We start from the raw sequence: 8,930 nt of genomic DNA on the forward strand, positions 1-8,930 counted from the left end.
AACGTGACACCTGCGTCACCGCAATGACGCGTGTCGATCCCCTACATCGCCGGTGCCAGAGAAGCAATAGCCCGCCGACGTCTCCCACAAGCCATCCACCACCATCGGCAGCTTCATCCCTCGGCCCAAAGATCGCGCACCAGGGGAAAAAGCTCAGGGTGTCGTGTACCGGATCATGGGCGTCGGCAGGGGGGTGCACGCAAAATGAGCACTTGCCCCCTCAAGCCACACCCGAGCCGAGCTACACCACTGAGGTCAGTGAGCTACACCAACGCTCCTCCTCCCTCAGCAGCGATGCAACACTGATTAGCACGAGTGTATCGGTTGAGGTGTCCTCACTTGAGAGACAGTTATCGTGCACTCCACACCCAATTTCCATTTTCATTTCCTTCTTCCTTTTAAGAATCACCTCCCCCCCCCAAGACAAAATCCTGCCGACGCCCATGTACCGGATCGCGTGAGCCGACTGCCCCGCTTCCTACATTGGGGAAACCAAGAACTTCCACGAAAGAATGCGGCAGCACAGGAGAACGGAGCGCAGTAGCAGAACACTGCGAGAGGTTTGACCACCATATCCGTCCCGACGACGCGGTGATTCTGGCAAAAGAAAGGAACCCTCGCCGGCGGCTCCTCCTCGAATCCTGGCACATGCAGCAGACAACAGGAAACACCAACCGCTCTACGGAGACATTGCCCTCCCTCTCCTGCCACCGATCGTTGGAACATAGCGAAAATCAGTACCAGTAGTTAGTTACGTGCTTCCTTTGCTTGCATCATGAGCACGGACTCTCCGCCTTTGAAAAAGCGAAAAATACATCAATGCACGTTCCGGAAAGAGCGGAGATGAGATCTCAACCCGAGTACGAGAGATGGCTCCTGCCCACTGTGTGCTGCTTTTGTTTGTGCATTGGGTTTATTTGGCTCAATGAAAGCAATGTTACATTAAATGTCACTGCATGCCGAAGAATTGACATAGCGTCTATTGTTCAACATCTTGATCTCCCGTTAACCCTCCTCCCCCCCCCCCCCCGTCGAAGGGCCGGTTTTTTTTTCGGTAAAAGGTGGCAACCCTAACAGTAACTAAAGTGGCAAAGTATTTCTGATCACGGGCTAGTTGCATCCTGCTTTCTAAGTCAACATGGGCCCATCAAACGGAACAACCACGCCTGAATCTATAATAATAATAATATGTGGGGTTTAACGTCCCAAAACCACGATATGATTATGAGAGACGCCGTAGTGGAGGGCTCCGGAAATTTCGACCACCTGCGGTTCTTGAACGTGCACCTAAATCTTAACTACACGGGCCTCAAAAATTTTCGCCTCCATCGAAAATGCAGCCGCCGCGGCCAGGATTCGATCCCGCGACCTTCGGGTCAGCAGTCGAGCGCCATAACCACTAGGCCACCATGGCGGGTCCGCCTGAATTTAATTTGGCCTGGGCTCAGGATCATGTTTTCATTCAACCAATTCTCTATCCGAATGTGCAGTATTCGTTCGATTAATTTTACCAGATTAGAAGTGAGCGAAATAGGCCTGATGTTATCTAAACTATATCCAGAGCCTTACTTTTTTAATAAAGGAATTATTTTCGCAATTCTCCAATCAGGTGGAATCCATGAATTTCTAACAGAGTGGTTAACGAGTTCCTGTAAATCCTGGGGCGAAACCTTTTGTATGGTTTTTATTACCGATGCAGTAATGCCATCAGGGGCGTAGCCAGAAATTTTTTTCGTGGGGGGGGGGGGGGGTTCATGTATGTTTGTGCGTGTGTTTGTATGTGTGCGTGTATATACACGCAAGCAAAATTGAAAAATTTCGGGAGGGGTTTGAACCCCCCAACCCCCCCCCCCCTTGGCTACGCCCCTGAATGCCATCAGGACCTGGCGCAGCATTAGGTAAGATTTGCACTACTGTGCTAGTTCTGAAGCAGTGACCTTTTTAAAGTCATCACAGGGGACTGTGAGAGCTAGTTGAACAAGCAGTCGTGAAGCGACTTTCAAGTCCTTTAGCAATATTTTCAAGAAAACTAGTCAATTCATTTGGCGTTGAAACTACCGATTCGATGTTTATGGGGGAAGGTATTACCTTTTTGGATCTAAGAAAGTTAAAAAGGGGTTTTCTGTTTCCAGGCTAAGGAACTCAGAACGTTGGATACCAATGTAACTCTCCTTCGCAGTGGCAACTGTTCTCTTAAAACTGCAGCCGCATATTTATAATCCATCCAATTTCTAGGACATACGGTGACAAGTGTGCCACCAGGCTGCAAAAAAAAAAAAAAAAAAGCTTTACTCTTTGTGGGTACTGGGCTTGCTGCGTCCCGCCCGTAGTTAAAGCAAGGACGACGGAGGCTTCAACTCACAACAAACAACAAGAATTTATTTAACTCTACGCTGCATACGGCGGGGTCGGTCCAGGGACACGAGACGACGAGGCGGCGACCATGATCGGCGGCAGCAGCAATCGGCCAGCGCGGGTGGCAGCATCCGTCCTTCCTGGCAGCCCAGGCACGTCTCCCCTGGGCAGCGCGCAGGCTGCCCCTTTTAAGCCGCGCAGCTGGGCCACGCGCACCGCCTCTGCGCAGCACGTGGCGCTATCTCGCGACAGCCGGTGGGCGTGGTTCCCACATCTTGTTTTTCTTAGTGATGGCCTAGTGCCTTTACTTCAATTAAAACTATCTTACTACGAAAAAAAAAAAAAAACTTAAGTTTTCAGCTCCGTTCTCTGCCCTTTACGGCAGAATGTCCTTATTTTTTTTTCCCAATATTCATTTTTGTCCTTTCTCTCTCTATCTCTTACTTATTTCAATCGCGGGTGTGTTCAGCTTTCCATTGTCTCTAAAACCCAAGGCGTCATGTAGGCTCGTGTCCAAACGTACACGTGGGTGGATATCTCCACATTCAATCAGAACATGCTCCGCCGTTTCCTGATCTTCCCCGCAGCACGTGCACTGTTCTTCTCCTTTACTGAATCTCGCTTTATAACTACCCGTTCTAAGGCAACCCGATCTCGCTTCAAACAGTAAAGCGCTTCCCCTTGAATTATCGTAAAATGCCTCCCTCCTTATTTCATTTTTGCCCTTTCGGTAGTTTCGGTAGACACGATGGATGGATGGATGCTATGAGCGTCCCCTTTAAAACGGGGCGGTGACATGTCTGCCACCAGGCTCGAAGAAAAAAAAAAAGCTTTCTTGTTTCATGTTGGCCTAATACATGGATGGATGGATGCTATGAGCGTCCCCTTTAAAACGGGGCGGTGACATGTCTGCCACCAGGCTCGAAGAAAAAAAAGAAAAAGAAAAAAAGCTTCCTTGTTTCATGTTGGCCTAATACCTTATCTACATTGATTAAATCTATGTTATTATACCAAAAAAAAAATATAAATTCACGGTCCATCTCTCTGCCTCTTAAGGCAGAATGAACTTATTTTTCCCTCATTATTTATTTTTGTTCTTTATCTCTACTTTTCTGCCACCAATACTCTAACCGTCTCTTACTTATTTCCATCGCGGACGTGTGCAGCTTTCCATTGTTGTCCCTAAAACCCAAGGCTTCATGTAGACTCGTGCCCACACGTATACCTGGGTGAATATCGCCACATTCAATCAGTACACGTTCCATCGTTTCCTTAGTTCCCCCGCAGCATGTACATTGTTCTTCTTCGTTAATGAATTTCGCTTTATAACTACGCGTTCTAAGGCAGCCCGACCTTGCTTCAAACAGCAAAGCGCTTCCCCTTGAATTATCATAAAACCTTTCCCTCCTTATTTCGTTTTTTTCCCTTTCGGTAGTTACTCAGAGCCGGCTTCTTTTCCATCGCTGTCCTCCAATAAGTCTTCTCCGCCTCTCTGACCTTCCGCTTAGTGCTCCTTGTTGCCATATCGCCCGCACTGCTAGCCGTATATTTACTGGTGAGCCTCCTAGTTCTTTTTCTCCACTGCGTGTCAACGCTTTTTCTATACAAATACCTGAAAACCTTCTCTGCCCATCTACTCTTCTTCATTTTCCTCAGCCTCTCTTCGAATCTCATTTTGCTCTGAGCTTCCCTCACTTCAAAGCCTGTCCACCCATATCACCCTTTACAGCCTCATTTGTCGTCTTCCCGTGAGCGCCCAACGCGAGGCGGCTCACCGTCCTTTGATTTACATCCATTCCTGATTGTACCTCTGACTTCATGCACACTACTGAGTTCCCAAATGTAAGCCCCGGGACCATCACACTCTTCCACAGCCCTCGAAGCACCTCGTACCTATTGTATCCCCATAAAGCTCTGTGCTTCATAATTGCAGCATTCCTCTTTCCCTTTGCTACCGATGCTTTCTCTTGTACCTCCATATATCTATCCCCCTCATTTACACATACTCCGAGGTACTTGTACTCGCTTACCCTCGGTATTTTTTGGCCCTGTATAAAGACCTCATGGTCTTCGTGATCATTGAATACCATCAATCCACATTTTGTTGCACTAAATCCTAGTCCTAGAGCCTCACATTCCCTTCCGCATATATCTGCCAGTCGCTGTATATCATCTTGACTGTCCGCAAATAAGACAATATCATCAGCATAAAATAGACCTGGAAGCTTCTGCTCAACCATCGTGCCGACCTGCTTGTGTGACAAATTAAATCCAATGTTGCTACCTTCTAGCGCTTTTTCCATCCTCACCATGTACAGCATGAATAACAGCGGGGACAAAGGACATCCCTGTCTCAGCCCCTTGCTAATTTCAACGCTGTCCTTGCTACTTATTCCTTCCCATTCTATACAAACTGTATTTTCTCGGTATATTTCCCTCAAAAGCTGTATACAGTCGTCACCTATGCCCACTTCTTTCAGTATAACCCACAAAATTTCCTGATTAACGTTGTCATACGCCCCAGTAATATCTAGATAAGCTACGTATAAGGGCCTGTTTTCTATTTTCGATATTTCTATACACTGGGTAAGAACAAACAGATTATCGTCTAACCGCCTGTCAATTCGAAATCCATTCTGAAGTTCTCCCAAAATATCATTTTGTTCTACCCACGCTTCTATTTTTAATTTTACTGCATGCATCGCCAACCTGTATAGCACCGATGTAATGGTTAGCGGTCTATACGAGCGAATGTTATCCTTTTCTCCCTTGCCTTTATAGATTAAGTTCATTCTACTTTTTCGCCAACTGTCTGGTATTTCCCTCTCCTGTAAGCACTTTTCTACGGCTTTCAGCAGTGCTTCTTTAGTGTTATGTCCGAATTCGTTAATGAGGCTGACGGGAACCCCATCTAAGCCCGGAGTAGTGCGCTTAGGAATTTTTCCTTCGGCCTTCTTCCAATTGAAATTCTCTAGTACTACATCTTCGTCGGTTGCACTCCTTTGCGTACTTTTACTCACTGGGGGAATCCCCTGGGCGACCTTTTTAAACGAATCAGCTGTTATCTTTCGGATGTAACCTAGCGCTTCATACCTTTCCAATTGATTTCCTCCTTCATCTACCATATGTTGTTGCATTGTGACAGACTTCCTACCCAGCGCTTTTAGGTGGCTCCAAAATATCCTAGGCGCGGCCTTCTTCTTTTCGCGAATCTCTGTCACCCAGCGTTCACTTTCACCTTTAATTTTTGCCTCGACTAATTTCTGCACAATAGATTTTTGCTCTAAATATATTTCCCATATTTGGTTGACTTCGTCCTGTGGCCGCTTCTCCTTTTTTGCCTGTCTGTGCTCCCGTGATGCCTCACGTCGCTTCTCGATCGCCTCCCGGATTTCTTTGTTCCACCAACTTTTTGGCTTTCTCTTTCCTTTCCAACAAATAGTTTTCTTCTCTTTTTCCATTTCTTTCGTGATTACATGTAGCAGCTCACTACACTTCCAGTCTTTGCCTGGTAGTTCGTCTACTTTTTCCTCGACTCTTGCGGCTATATTTGTTATTTGTTTGTCATTTAGATACAAGCTGCCAAACTTTGATTCTATGTTCTTATTTTCAGTTTTATATCCCATCTGTAATATTATGCGTTTATGATCACTACCCAAGCTGTTAATGCCTTCCTCGTCTATTCTCATCTCTCTAAGTTTGTCATATATTCCTTCTGTCATGAGACAATAATCAATGCTCGATTGCCGGTTTCCGACTTCCCACGTGATCTGCCCCTCACACTTAGGCCCCACGTTAACTATCTCAAGACTACGTTGCTCGCAGAGATCTAGCAATAACTTGCCATTGGTGTCTGAATATCCGTCAAGGTCATGAATGTGAGCGTTCATGTCCCCTAGAAGGATTATTTCGGCATCATGACCAAATTCTTTAATATCGGTGCTTATGCATTTCACTATCTCCAGATTCTTTTCTCTGCAGTTATTCCCTGTCCACAAGTAAGCTACACCTAGCCACGTTTTCTTTCCACCTACTGTGCCCGAAACCCACATGTGCTCTGAACACGTTTGTTTCACTCTATCCAATTTTGTTCTGCTATGAATTAGCATTCCAACACCCCCACCTCTCCTTTCTGGGGTGATCCTGTTACATCCTTCCCAAATATAATTGTCAATATGTGGTGGCTCTTCCAAGTCTCTAAGGTGTGTTTCTGTAACCTCATAAACACCTATCTGTTCTTTGCTTAACTGCTCCTCAATCTCTAACCATTTTGCCTTTTTTCTGCCACCCTGCATGTTTATGTAACTAATTGCAACACGCGCCTTCTCCCTTTTCTCTGGTTTTTCGCTATACTGCCTGTCAAAGAGTCCCCCTGGTTGTTTTCCTCATTACAAGCTACCGTGGGCACCGAAGGGCCCGCGTGCCCCCCAAAAAAGCTACTGCGCGTCCTGCCAGTCGCCAGCCCACCTCATGACCAAGCCTCTTATCGAAGTGAATTCTGTCTCTTTGGAAACCGCCCCACCTGTGCACCTCCCTGTTTAAATCCACTACCTCGAAGCCCTTCTCTCGACTAATTCGCCATATTTCTTTGTTTGCGTCGACAACCGCTCTTTGCAAGTTGATATTTCTCACTGGTACTTCCGGTATTGTGGGTCTCTATGGGACAGCGCCATCTAGTATATCGTCACCCATAGGTCGGCAAAAAATGTGGACCTCACTCAGACTCACTCACGAAACATATCTTACCCTTAGGGCTCACTCGGACTCAGACTCACCAAACTTTTCCTCATCCGGACTCACTCGGACTCAGACTCACTATAATTTTTCTCAACCGGACTCACTCGGACTCAGACTTACCAAAATATAATTCACTCGAACTCACTCAGACTCAGACTCATGGATCGATCTGAGTCTGAGTGAGTCTGAGTGAGTCGACTCATGAGTCCGCTAGCCTATAATTAGCCTTTTTCTACCATAATGTCAATGCTCTATAACGCCGATATCTCACATAATCGGTGCGCTGCTTAGCACCTTTTGATCTCGCACCTTCAAATACGAGTTATCTGACTTTGTAGTTCAATAACGACCGTTTTATTGAAATAGATGACTCACACGAGATATTTTTATCAGTAACTTCCCATGAAGTTTGCGGGGGGAGGTCAAGGCACCTCCTCCCCCTCTCCCTCCTCATCTCACGCCTCTGATCAATAAATATTGAGCAGACGTATGAACGGCAGCGCCTTGACGTATGCGGGACTACACGTGAGTATAAATGTGAGCCGACATAAGGCTGATAGTAATGCTGAAGTTGAGCAGGCAGGTCCATAGCTCGGCAAAAAATGTGGAGCTCACTCAGGCTCACTCATGCAATATATTTTGCCCTTAGGGCTCACTCGGACTCAGACTCACAAAAGTTTTCCTCAGTCGGACTCACTCGGACTCAGACTCACCAAAATTTTTCCCAACCGAACTCACTCGGATTCAGACTCACAAAAACTTTATTCACCCGGACTCACTCGGACTCAGACTCACGTCTCGATATGAGTCTGAGTGAGTCGACTCATGAGTGAGTTTGCCGACCTTTGTCGTCACCCAACTGTACTTTGCATGCTGATGATGATGTGTTGGCGGCCTGCCCCTTTGCAATGGGGGAACACTCTCAGTGTCCTGACCTCAACAAAAAATAATAAATAAAAAACAAGAAGAAAAGAAAAAAAAACAGAATAAAAAACAGAATGAAAAACACACGATAAAGGCAGGAGACGCGCACAGGGCAGCCTAGGTCTTAAGTCCGGCGCACCTTTGCCCACCACTCGGAAAGCCGCCTTTTCGTGACTGCCACCACGTATCGTCCACCCCCACCGTCACTGCTGCCATCTTCCTCGAGCACTTGAAACCCCAGCGCCTGTGGGAGGGTTGCGCCCTCCACCGGAGCAGTTGGGAGACTCCTGCATCGAAGAACGAGGTGCTCCTGCGTCTCCATCTCCACACCGCAGACTCTGCACAGGCTGCTGACTACATCGTCGTCGAACCTTCTGCGGTACTCAAGAGTGCGAAGAGCCCCAGCTCTCGCCTCGAACAGGAGGCTGCTGCCAATACTGTTGTCGTAGAAGCGCGACCCACTGATGCTCTCCTTATATTTCCTGTAGCACTCGAGGGTGGACCTGGCCTCCATAGCCTTCCTCCATCGGATGTCCTCTGCTTCCCTGACTCGCAGGCGGACCTCGACCGCCCACTTAGCCGCAGTTTCAGTAGGGATGGCTTCTGCAAAGAAGCCATACTTCTTCTCCAGCTGGTACAGTCGTCGTGTCCAGTCAGTCCTCATGCATGTTGTGGAGATAGGTTTAGCACAAAGCTTACCCTACGAGGCGACCGTGAAGGGACGCGACGTTCTCCACTGCCGCAGCGAACGAAAACGCTACGGCCGGGTTCGTCGACTCCGGCACGGCGCAGAAAAGGCACTCGAGGCAGGATGTCAACAAACAACACGGGTTTATTAACCCAAGATGCAGCACAGTACGACAGTCACGGGCTTGCAGGCCGTAAATGGAACTCCGCAAGACCGATCGAGTACG

The sequence above is a fragment of the Rhipicephalus sanguineus genome, chromosome 3 (assembly GCF_013339695.2).
Source record: "Rhipicephalus sanguineus isolate Rsan-2018 chromosome 3, BIME_Rsan_1.4, whole genome shotgun sequence".
In the NCBI taxonomy this organism is placed as follows: domain Eukaryota; kingdom Metazoa; phylum Arthropoda; class Arachnida; order Ixodida; family Ixodidae; genus Rhipicephalus; species Rhipicephalus sanguineus.